The sequence below is a fragment of the Pristis pectinata genome, chromosome 6 (assembly GCF_009764475.1).
Source record: "Pristis pectinata isolate sPriPec2 chromosome 6, sPriPec2.1.pri, whole genome shotgun sequence".
In the NCBI taxonomy this organism is placed as follows: domain Eukaryota; kingdom Metazoa; phylum Chordata; class Chondrichthyes; order Rhinopristiformes; family Pristidae; genus Pristis; species Pristis pectinata.
In genome coordinates this window covers 24,421,453-24,441,230 of record NC_067410.1, presented here as the reverse complement: position 1 = coordinate 24,441,230, position 19,778 = coordinate 24,421,453, and the positions used below count along the sequence as shown (strand labels likewise).

Genomic DNA, 19,778 nt, shown 5'->3' with positions numbered 1-19,778 from the left:
TCTGGCTGAGCTCTGCCAGCACTTCCCTGTCTGCTTTCATCAGTGGACTCAAGGATCCAATGGTGAGCAGAAGCTTTTTCTGTATATTCACTTCTCTGGTTCTGGGTATTAATGTCAAGGCCAGCATTTATTGTCCATCCATTATTGCCCATTTATAGCAAATAATGGTGCTGAGTCACCTCCTTGGACCCCTGCATTCCTCTGGATTGTGACCTAGTGGTGCTGAAGGTCCTGGCAGTACATTTCCATGTCAGGATGGAAGATGACTTGAAGAGGAATCTGCATTGAATGGTGTTTCCATGTGACAGCTGCCCTTGGTCCTGCAGTAGTGGTCATGGATTTGAGAGCTGCTATCAGGGTAGTATAAATGAGTTACTACAATGCCTTTTATTCCACAGCCAATGTATTGTGGAGTATAGGGAATCAATGTCTAAGTTGTTTAATAGGGTTCCACTGAAGTGGCTTTTTTGTCCTGGATGGTGTTAAGCTTCTTGGGAGTTTGTTGGGAGCTGTACTCATCCAGGCAAGAGGAGTGTATTCCATTACACTTCTCACTTGTGTGGCGTAGATGGTGCAGAGTCTTTGGGGTGTCAGGTGGTGAATCACTCACTACAGGTTATCGTGACCTCCTCTTGTAGCTGTAGAATGTATGTGTCTGGTCAATGATGACCCCCAGGATGTCGATGGAAAATAAATAAAACTGTAGATGCTGGAGTATGAAAGGAAAACAGAAATGCTGCAATAATTCAGCCAGTCAAGCAGCATCTGTGGAGAGAGAGAAAAAACAGTTAACATTTCAGGTTGGGTCAAATCAGAGTTGCCGGAACAGGAATGAGATATTTAATTCTGGATTCTCCCGCAAGGGGAAACATCCCCTCATTATTTATCTTGTCATACCCCCTGTCGTTCTTCCAAACTCCCATGTATATTATCCTAAACTGCTCAGCCTTTCCTCATATGCTAAACCCTTCATTCCTGGAATCATCTTTGTAAACCTTGTCTGAACTGCTTCCAATGCAAGTATATTGCCCTTAGATAAGGAGAACAAAACTTTTTTGCAGTGCTTCAGGTGTAATCTTTTCAGTAACTTATACAGTTACAGCAAGACTTGTTTACTTTTATATTCCTTCCCTTTGAAATAAAGAGGAACATTGCAATTGTACACCTAATTATTTGCTGTTCCTACATGCTAGCTTTGTGTGCTTTATGTGCAAGGACACCCGGATCTCTCTGTACCACAACTTCTGTTGTCCCTTTCCATTTCAACAGTATTTTTTATTTATACTTATTAAAATGTATAACCTCTTATTTACCCACATTATATTCCATTTGCCAGATTTTTGCCCAGTCACTTAACCTACCTATATCCCTTTGCAAACTCCTCACCACTTGTTCACCCACATATCTTTGTACCATCAACAAACTTGGCTACAACATACAATAAAACTCTGATATTCCAATATCTGATTGTTCAGAAATCCCGATGGTTTAGCACCTGGCTCACTTTGGCACCATTTCCTGCTCCCTTCAAATTCACCAGAGCCTCATTTCCTGCACTCCCTTTAAACTTGCTGGGGCCAGATTTGCCATGTTCCTGTTAAACTTACCAAGGCTCTGTTTCCTACACTCTCTTGAACTGTCCAGGGCCACATTTCTCGTATTACCTTTATAGTCATTGGGTCCTGTTCCCTGGACTCTCTAAACCTATCTGGTTTCTTAGAAAATTTATTATACTACTATGTAACATCTTAAAATTAATAGTATAGTTGGTATTAAGAGGAGTAATATCCAATAGTACAGCGCCATCAAGGTCCGAAGGGTGCCAGAATATTGGAGTTTTACTGTACTGAGCTTCTTCATCCAAGTCATTAATATAAACTGTAAATAGCTGAGGCCCCAGCACTGACTGAATCCTGTGGCACCCCACAAATTACTGCTTGCCAATCTGAAAATTACTCAGTTATCCTGATTCTCTGTTTTTTGTTAGTTGCTAATCCTCGATCCATGCCAATAGATTAACCCCAAACCCATGTGCTATTCTCTTGTGCATTAACCTTTTATATGGCACCTTTTCAAATGCCTTCTGGAAATCCACCCTGTTAGTTACATCCTCAAAGAACTCTCATATATTTGTCTTGCATGATTTCCCATTCATAAAACCACATTTCTGCTTGATTGAATATGATTTTCTAAATATCCTGCTACAACTCTCTTAAAAATGGTTTTCAACATTTTCCCAAGCACAGACCTTTCCAAAATCTCAGGAATTTTGGAATATCACAACCATACATTATTTTAAGTTCTTATTTTAAGATCATAATATCATAAGTTCCAGGAAACATTCACCTTTTGCCCTACTTACTTTGCCTTGTACCTCTTGTTTAGTGAGGGTGATTGTTGTAAGCTCCTCTCTCCCTTTTACCCCTAATTTTCCACTATTGCTGGGCTTCATTCAATGTCTTATACCATGAACGCTGATGCAAAGTCTGTGCTATTTCCTTATTTTCCATTATTAATGTCCCAGTCTGATCTTTTAAGGGAACAATATTTACCTTGGCTACTTTTTTCCTCTTTTTATGTATTTGTAGAAGATATGCCTGTTTTTACACTTTTTAGCTTACTCATCATAGTCCCTTTCTTCCTCTTTATTTCTTCTAGTTATCCTTTGCTTTTTTGTAAACTGTTCCCAATCTCTGGCCCAACAACAATTGTCCTAGTATTGTTTTCCTTTCCTTTCAAATTGATACCATCCTTAACTTATTTAATTAGCCACAGAAAATTCATTCTCTTTTTGTATTCTTGATTTCTCAATGAAATATATATTTGTTGAGAGTTAGGCTGTGACAAACATTTAAGGAAACATTTCCTATCAGCTGGCCTACTCTTAATCTATTTTTCCTGTCGGTGACAGAGTAGACTATGCTTTATAGCTATCTTATTTCAGACACTAGTTTTCAAATCTATGTTTCTCACTCTTAATCTGAATATGAAATTCTATCATTTTATAATCACTCTTATTAGATCTTATTTAATCCTACTGATTACACATGACCATATATAAAATAACATGATCCCTAGTTGGTTCCACAATATTCTACTCTATGAAAACTGCCCCAAGTGCATTTGAACATATCCTCTGGGCTACTTTTGCTAATTTATCCAATCATATGAAAATTAATGTCACCATGATTATTGCAGTACCTTTCTTACAGACCCCAATTACTTATTTGATCTATCTTCAAATGTACAATTTTACTATTTTGGTGGCCTATGGATGACTCCCACCAGTGATTTCTTGCCCATGCTATTCCTTATCTCCTACCAGTCAACGTGATCCTCTTCACCAAGATTATTATTTACCAGTGCACCTTGAACCACAAGTTTGTAAGGCTGTCACATCATATCCATATATTTATATTTTGCTATCATTTATAAGATCACAGAATGGTTACAGCATGGAAGGAGGCCATTAATCCAATGAATATATATCAGCTCTGTATAAGAACTGATCTTGCTTGTCCTCCTTCCCATAGCCCTGCAAATTCTTCACTTTCAGATCTTATCCAAATCTATTTTGAATGTTTACAACTGAGTTTCTATCTGTAATTACTCCTGGCAGTGCATCCCAGACCTTAACCACTTGCTCTTTTTTTCCCTCAAGCCACTTTTGGTTGTTTTGCCTGTCACCTTCATTCAACATCCTCCGTTTCTTGGTGCCTCTGACCATGAGAACAAGTTTTCTCCAACTATTCTATATATGTTTCATGACTTTATCAGATTATCAAATCTCCTCACAACCTCTTTTGTTCCAAAATTACCTTCACCCTCTCCATTCTATCCATATAACTAAAGTCTCTCATTCTTGGAATCATATTTGCAGATCTCAGAAGTCAACGTTGAGTTTATTGTCATATGCACAAATACATGTATGCACAGGTACAATGAAACTTACTTGCAGCAGCATCACAGACATATAGCATCAGATACACAACATTAACAAGAAAAACAAATTAACATAAATTATGCAAAATTAACAAGAAAAAACACAACTAGAACAACAAAATAACAAAGTCAATTGCAGTGCAAAGTGGTTATAGTGTTGCTTATACTGAGGTAATGATTAGGTTGTGCAGGTTGGTTCAAGAACCAAATGGTTGAAGGGAGGTACAGTAGCTGTCCTTGAACCTGGTGGTGTGGGACTTAAGGCTTCTGTACCTCCTGCCTGATGCTAGCTGCGAGAAGATGGCATGGCATGGCCTGCATGGTGGAGATCTTTGCAATCCTCTGTGCTCGTAATCTCCTCTGTACTCTCCCTAAAGTGTGTACTTCTTTACTAAAGCATGGCACCAGAACTAGATACAGTATTCTAGTTTTAGCCCAACTCATGTTTTATGACAGTTCAAGACAACTTCCCTGCTCTTGTGCTCTATTTTTCAGTTTATTAAGTGCAGGATCCTGTGTTCCTTTTCATTCATTTTCACAACTACCCTGCCATTTCAATCAACCATGCACATATACACACAATTTCTCTATTCTTGTATTCTTTTTTAAAATTGGTGCCTGCTAGTTTATACCACCTCTCCTGATTCATCCTGTCTACAAGTAAAACTTCACAATTCACACCATCCAGTTGTGAATGCTGCTTGCAATAAGATAATATTGACACTAATTGCAGGTGCACTAATGCATTTGTATGGTCTGACCCTTAGGGTCACACTATGGTTTATCATTAGCCATTTTGCTACCCTGCACTATCACGTTGATCCTTTCTTTTTAATTTTCTAATTTTTCCTCACTTGAACCTTTTCCCTCCCACCATATAGTTTTAAAGCCCTAACTGCAGTCCCATTTATTCAAATTGCCAGGACACTGGTCTAATCCTGATTTAACACTGAACTTAGCAGAAGAGCTCTCTCCTTTCTTGCTCGTGGTGCCTGGTCGCATTAACAAAAACCCACTATGAGCCACATATTCAACTTTCTGAACTTAGTAACACTAAACCATTTGTGCACAGTTCAGTTTGTAATCCAGAGATTATTATCCTTGTGGTTCTGCTTTTTAATATAGCTAGTGGTACTCCCTTGGTGCTTTTCTTTAGTCCTCCCTATGCTGTTGGCACCTATATGGACAATTGTATCTTTCATGGCTAGGACTTGTTCTGGGCAAGCTGCATTGTATTGAACAAGGCCACTGATGGTCCTTGCCTCTCAACTCTGGATTGTGGGCAGGCAAGATCAGCCTGCTGAATCGGCCAAAGTTCAATGAACATGGATGATGAACAGAAGTGTCAAGTCTCTGTCAATAAACCTGGGCAATTGAATGTATGTGTCATTCCATATACAACCTGAACTGAAAATACTTAAAGCAATTTGACAATTTATATATTACAATTGAAAGCTCATTTTTCTGCTCCCACCAATTTTCCAAATTAGATAGTTTGATTTCCACAGTATGCTATAAGTTTAGTTTAAAGCAGATGTGATTTGTATTGCTACTTTGATGACTCTTTTTTACTGTGTTTAGGTTTTATCCTTCCACTTATTTTCCAGTAAAGCCCAGATAAATTGAATAACAGCATTCAGTTCTCCACATTCTAGATGTAGTCAACAGACCCCACCTAAGACTGGAAATCTCCATTCCCATTAATTTACTGTGCCTAGAAAACTATGCCAATTTTTGTTTTGTAACCATTCATCTGAAAGATTTAGGACATGTCATAAATAAGCAGATTAATACTTCTGGCACTACTGAACTTGAGTAGATAAACCAATCCCAGCCTCCCTACGCATTGCTATTATGTTGGCAGCTGTAATATCTGTGGGAAGTGTTTGCTATGGCGCAACAGTAGACTGATTTACTCCCTTTAAGGAAGCATTTGGCTTCCACTTTGGAAACCTGTCTGCGATTGACAATCTCTTGAGTGGGGCATAATAGCCTTGAATTTTCAGACTAGCACGTCATGGCTCAGCATGTGGTATTGTATACTTTGATACCGTGCCCCCAAAAGTCTGAAATGCTTTAAAAAAACATTTAACCGTATATACAGTCTGTGCTGCAGTTCCATACATAATCAAATATTCCCTTAGGCAAACATTTTTGAAGCTACTTATTCTGCAAAATGCAGAAAAGTTTATGAATTACATCAAAAAAAAACTGACTACAGCTTTGGTATAAATGGACAATGCAAAAGGAACAATGAAAAATATCAAGATCACTGCCTTCTGTTAATTGCATTGGTTAAAAGGCACTTCTTTTGTATTAGATTATTCTATGCACCCTGAAAAACTTTGTAAACTATCCAAAATGGTCCACCCCTCATAATGTACTATATATTAATACTGACTTTGAGAGATTTATCTAGAAAAATGATAGTTAACATTTAGCTAGCCTTGTGGCTGCCAGCTGGAATATGAGCATGAGCAGAATGCCAATATTGCTTGAACAGTTGGAATGGTGTGAATCTGAAAACAAATCCCAGAATTAGGGGATACATGATGATGAACAGATAGTCCAGCCAGATCATCCAGCACCACTTTACACAAAGGTTTTTAACCAAAGTAGTCAGCTGTTAACTTGCATTAGTCATAGAGTTATTCAACATAAACACAGGGCCTTCAGCCAAACTCATCCATGTTGACCAAGTTGTCCACCTGAACTACTCCCATTTGCTTGCATTTTGCCCATATCCCTCTAAACCTTTCCTATCATGTATCTATCTAAATGTCTTTGTAATTGTTGTAATTGTACCTGCCTCTACAGCTTCCTCCGGCAGATTATTCCATATACTCACCATCATCTGTGTGAAAAAGTTACCCCTCGGGTCCCTTTTAAATCTGTCCCCTCCGACTTTAAACCTATGTCCTCTAGTTTTAGAGTTCCCGACTCACAGAAAAAGACTGTGACTATTCACCTTATCTATGTCACTTGTGATTTTATGTAGCTCTGTGTACAGTTTTGGTCACCTTGTTATGGGAAAGATGTGGGTAAACTGGAAAGAGTGCAGAAAAGATTTACGAGGATGTTGCCAGGACTAGAGGGCCTGAATTACAGGGAGAGATTAGTCAGCTAGGTTCTTTATTCCTTGGAATGTAGGAGAATGAGAGGCGACCTTTTAGAAATGTTTCAATTATGAGAGGCATAGATAAGGTGGATGGTAACAGTCTTTTCCCCAGGGTAGGGGAATCCAAAACTAGGGGGCATAGATTTAGGGTGAGAGGGTAAAGATTTAAAAGGGACCTGAGGAGCAACTTTTTCACGCAGAGGGTGGTGAGTATATCTGTCAGAGGAAGTGGTTGAGGCAGGTACAATAGTATCATTTAAGAAACATTTGATAGGTACATGGAGGGGATGGACCTGGAGGGATATGGGACGAACACAGAAGTGAGACTGGCTAGATGGACAATGTGGTTGGCATGGACATGTTGGGCCGAAGGGCTTGTATCCGTGCTGTATTCCTCTATGACTCTTTGACTCTACAAGGTCACTTCTCAGCATCCTACACTGCAGGTCCAAAGCTTGTGAATAACTGAATAATTGACTGGTTTTGAAAGCTTCCCAAGATGTACTGTTAATAACTAAATTCTTTTTGTGTCTTATCCATGACCATTTGAAATGACCAATGAAACAGTGGTGGTAGTTACTGATGCATACAGTTGTTATTGAGCCTTACATCTCATAAATTTAACTTGACATCAGAAATCAATGAATGCACACTGGTACTGATCCATTATTTTAATTAAAGCCTCAGTGGGTTCAAGCACTCCTCAGGAAGGCAAAGGAAAAAGAGAAGAACGATAGTGCAAGGAAATGGCAGGTAATAGTGCAAGGTAGTGACAGGTAATAGTCCAAGGCACAGATAACCAGAATGTATCAGGAAGGCACAGAAGGTTGAAAGAAAAAAAACACTCCAGCAACAAAAATCAGAGTAAGGAAAAATGATAAGATAAAGTTAAAGGCAAAAATGGAAAAAGAAATGGGAAAAGTGGTTAACACTATGTTAGATCTGCATAATAATTTTTACTGGGATTAGTAAATATGGAAATGAAATAACTATATGGTATGGTAAATAAGATTGGTGAATGACAGGCAGAGTGTGGAATATGTTCTGGCATTAAATATTGGAGACACAGGACTACAGATGTTGGAATCTGGAACTTCAAGAAGTGGAGCCTGTGGGTGAACTATGTATGGTGGGGTGGATGGAACCACGAGGGGGAGTGGGACAAAGATGGGTGATGGGGGGCTTGAGGGAAAGGGGACAAAAATAGGAGGACTGGACGGAGTGAGGGGGCAAGGGGAAAGGACCCACCAGAGGGAGGGTCACCTAAAATTGGAAATCTCAATATTCATGTCATTGTGTTGTAGACCACCCAGGCAGAATATGAGATGTTGTTCCTCTAGTTTGGTGTTGAGCCTCACCCTGGCAGTGGAGAAGGCCGAGGATGGACAGGTCAGTGTGGAAATGGAAGGGGGAATTGAATGTCATGTAACTGGGAGCTCGGGATGGCCACCACCAGACCGAGCATAGGTCCTCTGCAAAACGTCACCCAATGCACAGAGGAGGCCACATCGGGAGCATTGCATGTAGCAGACGAGGTTGGAGGAGGTGCACATGAATCTTTGCCTCGCCTGAAAGGGCTATTTAGGTTCCTGGATGGTGATGAGGGAGGAGGTGTAAGAACAAGTGTTACACGTCTTGCAATTGCAGGGGAAAATGCCATGGGTCATGGAGGGGTGGGTGGGGAGGGATGAGTGGACCAGAGGGTCACAGAGGGAGTGGTGCCTGCAGGAGGTGGAAAAGGGTAAGGAGGAGAAGATGTTGCTGCTGGTTGGATCTCGTTGCAACTGGCGGAATTGACAAAGGATGATACGCTGGATGTGGAGGCTCATAGTGTGAGAGGTGAGGACTAGGGGAACTCTGTCTCTGTTCTGTATGGTGGGAGGTGGGGTGAGAGCAGAAGTACTAGAAACAGAGGAGATGTGAGGGTGGGGTCTATCAACCACGGCAGAAGGGCATTAGGTATTCTTGGATTCTAAGTGTTCAAAAAGGTTAGGAAAGGAAAGAAAAGAGGAGGGGTAGCAGTAGTGATTAAAGAGAATATTAAAGTGTTGGAGAGAGAATTTCAGAGAAGATTCAGAGACAGTCTGTTTGGTTAGAACTAAGCAACAGTAGAGTGAAAATTAGACTTCAGGGTATATTCTGTTATTCATCAATGAGTAGGAAATATAGAGGAGCAAATATGCAAGGAAATTACAAAGACTAATTGCAAAAACCAGATTTTAATTATAATGGGGATTTAAGTTATCCCAATGTAAACTGGGATAGTAATAGTATTAAGGGCAGAGAGATTGAAAAGTTTATAAAACGAGTCTTGGATAATTTTCTTGAGCACCTTGTTTCTGGTTCAACAAGGAAGAAGGCATGCGTTCTTGAGCACCTTAATTCTGGTTCAACAAGGAAGAAGGCATGGTTCTGGGGAATGGAGTGGATTAAGTGCACCAACTTCCAATAGGGGAATACTGAGGAAATAGTGGTCATAGTATCGTAAGGTGTAGGTTTACTGTAGAAAAGGAGAAGGAACCATACAAAATAAGAGTAATTAAGTGTAAGAAGACTAATTTTAGTGGGCAGAGAATGGATTTGGGCTGGGTAAATTGGAACCAAAAGTTGACAGGCAAAATTATAACAGAACAATGGGCTGCTTTAAAGGAAAAGATGGTTCAGGTAGAGTTGAAGCACATTCCCATAAGGAACAAAGGAAGAATAAATAAAAATAGATCTCCCTGGATGATGATATGCAAGGAGATAAGGCAAAAAAGTCTCCATACGGGAAAGTGCAAGTACCAGTGCACACCAAGCTGATTGTAAAAGATTCAGAGGGGAAATGAAACGTAAGCGAGGCAAAGACAGTATATGAGAAAAGATTGGCTGTCAACATAAATGAAACTCCAAAGTATTCTTTAGGAACATAAATTAACACTTCAAAGAGAGTAGCGAGGAAAAAAAAGGAACTTACAAGTGAATACTGAGGACACTGTTAAGGTACTGATGAATACTGTGCATTCATTTTCGCTACAGAGGAGGGTGCTTCCAAAGCAGTAGTGTAGGAGGAGATAGTTGAGACAGTAGAAAGATTAAAAATTGATAACATGGAGGTCATAGAGTCATTAAAAATATGCAACAGAGAAATGAGCCCTTTGGCCCAACTCGTCCATGCCAACCAATTTGCCCACCTGAACTGGTCCCATTAGCTGCATTTGGCCCATATCCCTCTCAATCTTTGATCGTCATGATACCATCTATGTGCACGATGCTCATCTCCTAACTAAAGACTGGAATTCCTACAAAATTGTGCTACCTATGAGTCCCTGTCCTTTTCACTCACTGTCCTTCAAGGAGTCAAGTGTGGACAGTGTCACTGCTGGGTCATAGATATCCTGTCTATGTGAATGAGGACTGATTGGCTTCAGTAGTAGGTCTGTGAAACTTACAGCAGCTATTAACTGCAGAAATAAAAGCTTTTCATCTCTGCTTGCATCATAATTTTGGTGCCTAAATGTGACTTAATAGCTCTTGGGGCAGGGGGATGAATGTAAGGGCAAAATCACAAAGGATTTCTAGAACAGTGAGGATGGAAGGATATTTTAATTTAAGCATCTTTTGGAAGGTGAGCATCACTGGTAAAGCCAACATTTGATGGCTATCCTTAATTGCCCTTGAGAAGCTTGTGTTGAGCTATCTTCAATTACTGAGGCCTTTCTGGTTGGGTGGGAAGTTCCAGGATTTAGACCCCGTGACAATGAAGGACTCATATATTTCCAAGTCAGGATGCTCTGTGATTGGAGGGTAATGTTCCCCTAGGCCTGCTGACCTATGCACCTTGCTGAAAGAGGCCACAGGTTTGGGAGGTGCTGTTCAAGTAGCCTAGGCAAGTAATTGCAGTGCATTTTATAGATGATACTGCAGTTACTGTGTATCAGTAGCACAGGGAATGAATGGTTAGGATGGTGGATGAGATACCAATCAAGTGTGCTGCTTTGTCCTGGATGCTGTTGAGCTTCCTGAGTTGGAGCTGCACCCATCCAGGTAAGGGGAGAGTGTTCCATCACACTCCTAACTTGTGCCTTGAAGCTGGTGGAGAGTCTTTGGATGTTCGGTTGTGAGTCGCTTGCCACAGAATACCCAGCTTCTGAGTTGTCTTTTGTTATTGCCTACTTCTTTTTGTGGTGGAGATGTTGCCACTTTTCAGCCAATGTCTGTATATTTTCTAGCTTTGCAGTAGGCAGGTTTAGACTACTTCATTTCCTGAGGATTTGCAAATGGCATTTAACATTGCACAAATCATGCATGAACATTCCTACTTCTGACCTAATGATGGAAGGGAGGTCATTGATGAAGCAGCTGAAGATGGTTAGGCTTACGGCATTGTCCTGGGGAACTCTTGCAGTGATGTCCTGGCGCTAGGTTCTTGACCTTCAATAAAATAGGATCATCTTTATATACTCAACATATCACTACAGCCATTGGTATGATTTGAACCTTTGGAGGGTTTCTCCAAGATACCCCTTGACCAGTTTTATCAGGTTGGGTCTGGTTGAACTGGTTGGGTCTGGTTGACAACAGACCCAACCAGTTCCCTCCACCATCACCCACCTCTGAGCTGGTACTCACCCTCAACAACTTCTCTTTCGGCTCCTCTCACTTTCTCCAAACTAAAGGTGTAGCCATGGACACTCGCATGGGCCCCAGCTACGCCGCATTTTCGTCAAGTACTTGGAACAGTCCATGTTCCAAGCCTACACTGTAATGGTCCCCAACGCTTTCTCCACTACATTGATGACTGCATTGGTGCTGCTTCTTGCACCCATGCCAAGTTCATCAATTTCATCAACTTTGCCTCCAACTTCCACCCTGCCCTCAAATTTACTTGGTTCATCTCCAACAACTCTCTCCTCTTTCTGAATCTCTCTGTCTCCATCTCCAGAGACAGATTAATCACAGACATCTTTTAAAAACCCACTGACTCCCACAGTTACCTAGATAACATCTCTTCCTACCCTATCACCTTCAAGGATGCTATTCCCTTCTCTCAGTTCCTCTGCCTCCTCTGCACCTGTTCCCATGATGAGGCTTTCCATTCCAGGACATCTGAGATGTCCTCCTTTTTCAGTAAACAGGGTTTCCCTTCCACCACCATCAATGCAGCCCTCACCCGCATTTCCTCCATTTCCTGCACGTCTGCCTCACCCCATCCCCCCACAACATAACAGGGATAGGGTTCCCCTTGTCCTCACCTACCACCCCACGAGCTTCCGCATCCAATACATCATTCTCCATAACTTCCGCAACCTCCAAAGGGATCCCCACCACCAGGCACATCTCCCTACCCACCACCACCCCCCCCACCCCCCAACCTCCACTTTTGGCAGGGATTGCTCTCTTCTGCACAGATGACCCTCCTGGCACTTATCCCTGCAACCGCACTAAGTGCTGCACCTGTCCCTACACCATCTCCCTCACCACCATTCAGGCCCTAGACAGTTCTTACAGGTGACGCACCTATGAATCTGAGGGTGTCATTTATTGCATCCAGTGCAGCCTCCTCTGCATCGTTGAGACCCGACGAAGATGACCGCTTCATCGAGCGCCTTTGCTCCGTCTGCCGCAAAAGCAAAGATATCCCAGTGGCCATATCCTTCAATTCTTTATCCCACTCCCATATTGACATGTCTATCCATGGCCTCCTCTACTGCCACGTTGAGGCCAGACGCAAGTTGGAGGAATAACACCTCATATTTTGCCTTGGTAGTCTCCAACCTGTCGGCCTCAACATCAATTTCTCTAACTTCCGGTAACCCCTCTCCTCTTCTTCTCCCCCCCCCCCCCCCTTTATCTTCCCTCATTCCTGTGGCCCCCTTGCCCCTTCTCTTTCCCCATTCCCTGTCCTCATGACCTGCCCATCTATTCCCCAGCTCCTTCCCTTTATTCCATGGTCCACTGCCCTGTCCTACCAGATTCCTCCTCCTTCATCCCTTTGCCTCTTCTACCTATCACCTCTCAGCTTCTTACATCTTCCCCCTCTCACCTGGACTCACCTATCACCATACAGTGTGTGCTGCCCCTCCCCCAACCTTCTTATTCTGGCTTCTGCCCCCTTCCATTCCAGTCCTGATGAAGGGTCTCAACCTGAAATGTCGACTGTTTATTTCCCTCCATTGATGCTACCTGACCTGCTGAGTTCCTCCAGCACTTTTTGTGTGTGTTGCTCCAGATTCCAGCATCTGCAGAATCTCATGTGTCCTAGTTTTATCAGAGCTCTTTAATGCCACGCTTGGTCAAACAATACCTTCATGTTAAGATGAGTCACCCTTGCCTCGGCTCTTTGGTCCTGGTTTGGACTAAAGCCCTTCTGAGATCTGGAGCTATGCTTCCCTGGTGAAACCTGTCTTTTGCTGTATCCAGTGCTCTCAGTCATTTTTTTTGACAGCATGTGGAGTGAATGGAGTTGCTTAAAGATTGGCTTCTGTGCTATTTCATTTAGCAAGATTAGAGTGTTACACACCATTATAGAAACATAGAAACAGAAAAACTACAGCACAATTCAGGCCCTTCGGCCCACAAAGCTGTGCCAAACATGTCCCTACCCTAGAAATTACTAGGCTTACCCATAGCCCTCTATTTTACTTAGCTCCATGTACCTATCTAACAGTCTCTTGAAAGACCCTATCGTATCCGCCTCCACCACCATTTCCGGCAGCCCATTCCACGCACTCACCACTCTCTGAGTAAAGAACTTACCCCTGACATCTCCTCTATATCTACTCCCCAGCATCTTAAACCTATGTCCCCTTGTGGCCACCAATTCAGCCTTGGGGAAAAGCCTCTGACTATCTATCCTATCAATACCTCTCATCATCTTATACACCTCTATCAGGTCCCCCCTCATCCTCCGTCTCTCCAAGGAGAAAAGTCCGATTTCCCTCAACCTGCTTTCATAAGGCATGCTCCGCATTCCAGGCAGCATCCTTGTAAATCTCCTCTGCACCCCCTTTATGGCTTCCACATCTTTCCTGTAGTGAGGTGACCAGAACTGAGCACAATACTCCAAGTGGGGTCTGACCAGGGACCTATAGAGCTGCAACAATACCTCACGGCTCCTAAATTCAATTCCCCAATTGATGAAGGACAATACACCATATGCCTTCTTAACCACAGAGTCAACCTGCGCAGCCGCTTTGAGCGTCTTATGGACTCGGACCCCAAGATCCCTCTGATCCTCCACACTGCCAAGAGTCCTACCATTAATACTATATTCCGCCAACATATTTGACCTACCAAAATGAACCACTTCACACTTATCTGGGATGAACTGCATCTGCCACTTCTCAGCCCATCTCTGCTTCCTATCTATGTCCCTCTGTAACCTCTGATGGCCCTCCAAACTATCCATAACACCCCCAATCTTTGTGTCATCCGCAAACTTACTAACCCACCCCTCCACTTCCTCATCCAGGTCATTTATAAAAATCACAAAGAGTAAGGGTCCCAGTACAGATCCCTGAGGTACACCACCGGTCACCGACCTCCACTCAGAATACGACCCTTCAACAACCACTCTTTGCCTTCTGTGGGCCAGCCAGTTCTGGATCCACACTGCAATGTCCCCTTGGATCCCATGTCTCTTCATCTTATCCATAAGCCTCACATGGGGTACCTTATCAAACGCCTTGCTTAAATCCATATACACTACATCTACTGCTCTCCCTTCATCGATGTGCTTAGTCACATCCTCAAAAAATTCAATCAGGCTCATAAGACAGGACCTGCCCTTGACAAAACCATGCTGACTATTCCTAATCATATTATACCTCTCCAAATGTTCATAAATCCTGCCTCTCAGGATCTTCTCCATCAGCTTACCAACCACTGAGGTAAGACTCACTGGTCTATAATTCCCTGGGCTATCTCTACTCCCCTTCTTGAATAAGGGAACAACATCCGCAACCCTCCAATCTTCCGGAACCTCTCCCGTCTCCATCGACGATGCAAAGATCATCGTCAGAGGCTCCGCAATCTCCTCCCTTGCCTCCCACAGCAACCAGGGGTACATCTCATCCAGTCCCGGCGACTTATCTAACTTGATGCTTTCCAAAAGTTTCAGCACCATCTCTTTTCTAATATCTACATGCTCAAGCTTTTCAGGCCACTGCAAGTCCCCACTACAATCCCCCAGATCTTTATCCGTGGTGAATACTGACATAAAGTATTCATTAAGTACCTCTGCTATTTCTTCCGGATCCATACACACTTTCCCACTGCTGCACTTGGTAGGCCCTATTCTTTCGCATCTCATCCTCTTACTCTTCACATACTTGGAGAACGCCTTGGGGTTTTCCTTCATCCTGCCCGCCAAGGCCTTCTCATGGCCCCTTCTGGCTCTCCTAATCTCTTTCTTAAGTTCCTTCCTTTTAGCCTTGTACTCCTCCAGATCTCTAACATTACCTAGCTCTCTGTACCTTTTGTATGCTTTTCTTTTCCTTTTGACTAGATTTATTATAGCCTTCGTACACCACGGTTCCTATATCCTATCATAACTCCCCTGTCTCATCGGAACATGTCTATGCAGAGCTCCACACAAATACCCCCTGAATATTTACCACATATCTAACGTACTTTTCCCAGAGAACATCTGTTCCCAATTTAATCTTCTAATTTCCTGCCTGAGAGCATCATAATTCCCCTTACTCCATGTAAACACCTTTCCAGCCTGTTTGTTCCTATCCCTCCCCAGTGCTAACGTAAAGCAGAGAGAATTATGATCACTATCACCAAAATGTTCACCCACTGAGAGATCTGACACCTGACCAGGTTCATTTCCCAATATGAAATCAAGCACAGCCTCTCCTCTTGTAGGTCTATCTACGTACTGTGTCAAGAACCCTTCCCGAACACACCTAACAGACTCCACCCCATCTAAACCCCTCACTGTCTGGAGATGCCAATCGATGTTTGGGAAATTAAAATCCCTCATCACAACCACTCTGTTATTCTCACACCTTTCTAGGATCTGCTTCCCTATCTGCTCCTCAATAACCCTGTCACTATTGGGCGGCCTATAAAAAAAACACCCAGCACAGTTATCGACCCCTTCCTGTTCCTAACCTCCACCCACAGAGACTCCGTAGACAATCCCCCCACAACATCCACCTTTTCCGCAGCCGTGACACTATCTCTGATCAACAGTGCCACTCTCCCACCTCTCTTACCTCCCTCCTCTCTTACCTCCCTCCCTGTCCTTCCTGAAACATCTAAAACCCGGCACTTGAATCAACCATTCCAGCCCCGGAGCCATCCAAGTCTCCGTAATGGCCACCACGTCATAGCTGCAAGTATCGATCCAAGCTCTAAGCTCATCCGCCTTATTCACAACATTCCTTGCGTTAAAATAGACACATCTCAAGCCTGACTGAACACGTCCCTTCTCTATCACCTGCCTATGGTACTTACTCCTAGCCTCCTCTATTTGAGAGCCAAACACCTCTTCCCCAGTCTCTCCAGTACGGATCCCACCCCCCGACAATTCTAGTTTAAACTCTGCCCAGTAGCCTTAGCAAACCTCCCCACCAGTATGTTGGTCCCTCTGGGATTCAAGTGCAACCCATCCTCTTTGAACAGGTCATACCTGCCCCAAAAGAGGCCCCAATGATCAAGAAAACTGAGTCCCTGCTCCTTACTCCAATCCCTCAACCACACATTTAACCTCCTCCTCATTCTGTTCCTATACCTCATTCTGTTCCTATATATGTTCATATTGTATCATCAATATGAAGACTGGAACTGTTTCCACAAGGACTGTGGAGTGTGGTGGGGGACTTACCTCTATTAATGCTGTCATGGCGAGATGCATCTGCAATTGATAGATTGGTGAGGACACAGTTTTGGTTCACCCACTATCTGTATGATTGATGTGTACAATCAGTATGCAAGACAAGTTTTTCACTGTACCTTGGTACAAGTGACAATAATAAACCAATACCCATACCAATACCAAACACACTCTGACAGCTTTTTCCTTCAGAACCCAGCCAGCTAAGTCAGCTGTGGTGCCATTAAGCCACTCTTAGTGAAGCATCCCACTCTCTGTCTATTTTTGTGCTTTTTATGAACACTCCTCATCTGAAATGATATTGGGCCAGATTGAGTAAGGATGGCTGCTTTCCTCCCCTGAAGGACATTTGTGAACCAAATGTGATTTTTACAAAAATCAGTAGTTTCGTGATCATCTTTACTAAGACTTTTTTAAACATAAAATTATTAACTGAATTCAAATTGCACAGCTGCCAAATTAATTTATCCACTAACTTAACCACTGTGCCATTATTGCAGCCATGCACAGATATGTTGTAGACACATGTTCTCCACACCTCTTCACTCCATAGTAGCCATGTGCAACTGCATTGTGGCTACCATGGCTAGTGGCTACTGTACCTATAATTTGAGCAACTGTCGCCCTTCCCAGGGAAGTTTGTGGGAATTACATGTCAGCTTAAACTCTCAATTGGGAAGTGCACGAGCAATGTTTAAGCAAAGGAAACAAGGTACAATCTACCTAAATAATATTTTAAAGATAATTTTCACCAATTTTGATGTACGTTGTTTATGGATCCTTCACTTGGGTGTTAGGGCACCCATTTAGTTCACCAGGAATTGGCGCAGTCTAGTTTCAGAGAGTGTAGTTGGTAAAGTAAAAATGAAACCAAAATAATCAGCAGGGTAATGCCAACAGGAGTAATAAAAAAAAGTCAAGAAAATGATAAGCTCAAGTGAAAGAAAGATGATGGAAATGACAATAATATTTATTTATTTTAATGAATAAAAATGATTATGCAAGAATAAATAAAATGTATATATTGTTTTGACAATTTATTTTCCTGATTTGGAGAGTGATAAAATTGCCTTTGATTATTAAAGTAAGATTCTTATGTCAGGACGGCACAGTAAAATGCTTGCTCAGTTTATGCACTATCACTTGAAGTATCAGATGGTGTCATGCATTGTTGACAGTGTATTTAAGAGGATATTACTCACACAGTTATTTTTCTGTTATCTTTCTTGTTTTGGATCACATGTGGCACACCTTTCATGCAGTACTATATTTTATCTGTTGCTTAAGTGAACGTTACTAAGGTTTTGCATGCACTCTTGAAGTTCAAGCTATAAATTATACTTTCCTTACAAACATGTTTTTGATTCAATGCTACTAAGTTGGCAGCATACTCACAGCAGTGAAACAATCTCTTCATCCCTTAGGCTGTCTGCAGAAATTGGAAAAGAGTTACTTTAGTTACTGAAAAGCAAATCTAGCCAATTGAAAAGCTCTAACACTTAGGAATAGAAGCGGGTCACTCAGCAATTTATTATATTTTTCTAGATTGATAAAATGTACCAACTGTTGATTTTAAATTATTCATTCCCCTAGCACAAAGTAATGATACTTGAATGATCCATGTATATTGATCCCCAAGGATTTCTGCTGCTTCTGGCTTTTCACTATTAGAAAGTATTCTATTCTATCCCTTTTGGTTCTGAAGTAGATTGACTTCACATTTGCCTATACATAAAGCATTTGCTGAAGATTTTCACATTTGTTTCAACCTATTACTACCTTTTCATAATTTATTGCTGCTATCTTGTTCCTTACAATGTATTTGTACCATTAGCAAATTTGCATAAGTGGTTTTCTGTTCCGTCATCTAAGTTATTAATAATCCAGTTGACCACCGATCATTGTAGATACCATGAACCACATTCTGCTATTTGGAGTACTTGCTCATAATCCTTGTTTGTCTTCTGCTGCAGTCTGTTTCCTAACCAAGTCAATAATTTGTTTTCAATTCCATGAAATTTCAAATGTTAAGTTCCTCAAAAAAGACTGTTAGCTATCAAATGCCATCTGGGAATCTATTTAAATATCGTCTATAAGATTTTTCTCATCAGCTACTTTTGTCACCTCTTCAAAAATGTTATCTGCTTCATCACTATGAGCTGTGCTTTGCCTGGCTTTGATCAGCTGAAAATTTTTGAGCTGTTCAATCACTCTCTCTTTAATCATAGACTCTAGTATAATTTCCCAACCATGTATGTTGCAATCCTGAGTTAAGACAACAGTTCTTCATTTCCCTAAGTAAAGTGACAGTGGGTAGTTGTATCACTTGTATTTGCTCTTTCTAAAGGATGTTTATACAAAGTTCCTTGACTTAATAGATTACATCTTGCTTTTTAAAATCATGTGGAATATGTGTTAGTTTATATTGGTAATACTTGAACATTGCCATTCAAAATGCATGGCACTACCTGTGAAATCAAAATAATTCTGTTTGCTGGTGGATTTTATTTTATGTTAACATTTCTTCACTGCAAAATCTATGCACATTATTTTGGTTACATTAGATATCATATACACCACCATACCAACCCCAACCTTACGTTCCTCTCAAGTTTTCTGAAGAGTTGTTGCCGCCAAAATCCATACCCTTCTTTCACTAAATGCCGTCTTTAAACCTGTCTAACCAGACTTTTGCCTTGTTCCTTAATAGAAATCACAAGTCGTATCCTTTATTACTTTGATTGGTTTGCCCTTTTATTTTCATATCGTAATTGCACATACACATCTTGATTAGCAGTGCCAAGCAGTACATTGAGATTGCTGTATTGCCTGGTTATCAATCTTTTAAATGAGATGGCAAACCAAGGACGGATATAAAAGATCCCGTGGCAC

At 41.7% G+C, this 19,778-nt stretch overlaps 1 protein-coding gene and 1 long non-coding RNA gene across 13 annotated transcripts in view; one reads left to right on the top strand and one right to left on the bottom strand.

The window, feature by feature from the left end:
- Positions 1 to 19,778, top strand: part of LOC127571453 (ERC protein 2) — a 629,628-nt gene that overhangs the window by 516,150 nt on the left and 93,700 nt on the right. The gene's annotated exons all lie outside the window — the stretch shown is intronic.
- LOC127571460 (uncharacterized) overlaps positions 679 to 19,778 on the bottom strand; it is a 79,170-nt gene continuing 60,070 nt past the window's right edge. The window contains exons 2-3 of the long non-coding RNA XR_007956476.1: positions 18,282 to 18,315; positions 679 to 765 (exon numbers count right to left, since the gene is read on the bottom strand). This is a non-coding gene — a long non-coding RNA (uncharacterized LOC127571460). The remainder of the gene's footprint in view (positions 766 to 18,281; positions 18,316 to 19,778) is intronic.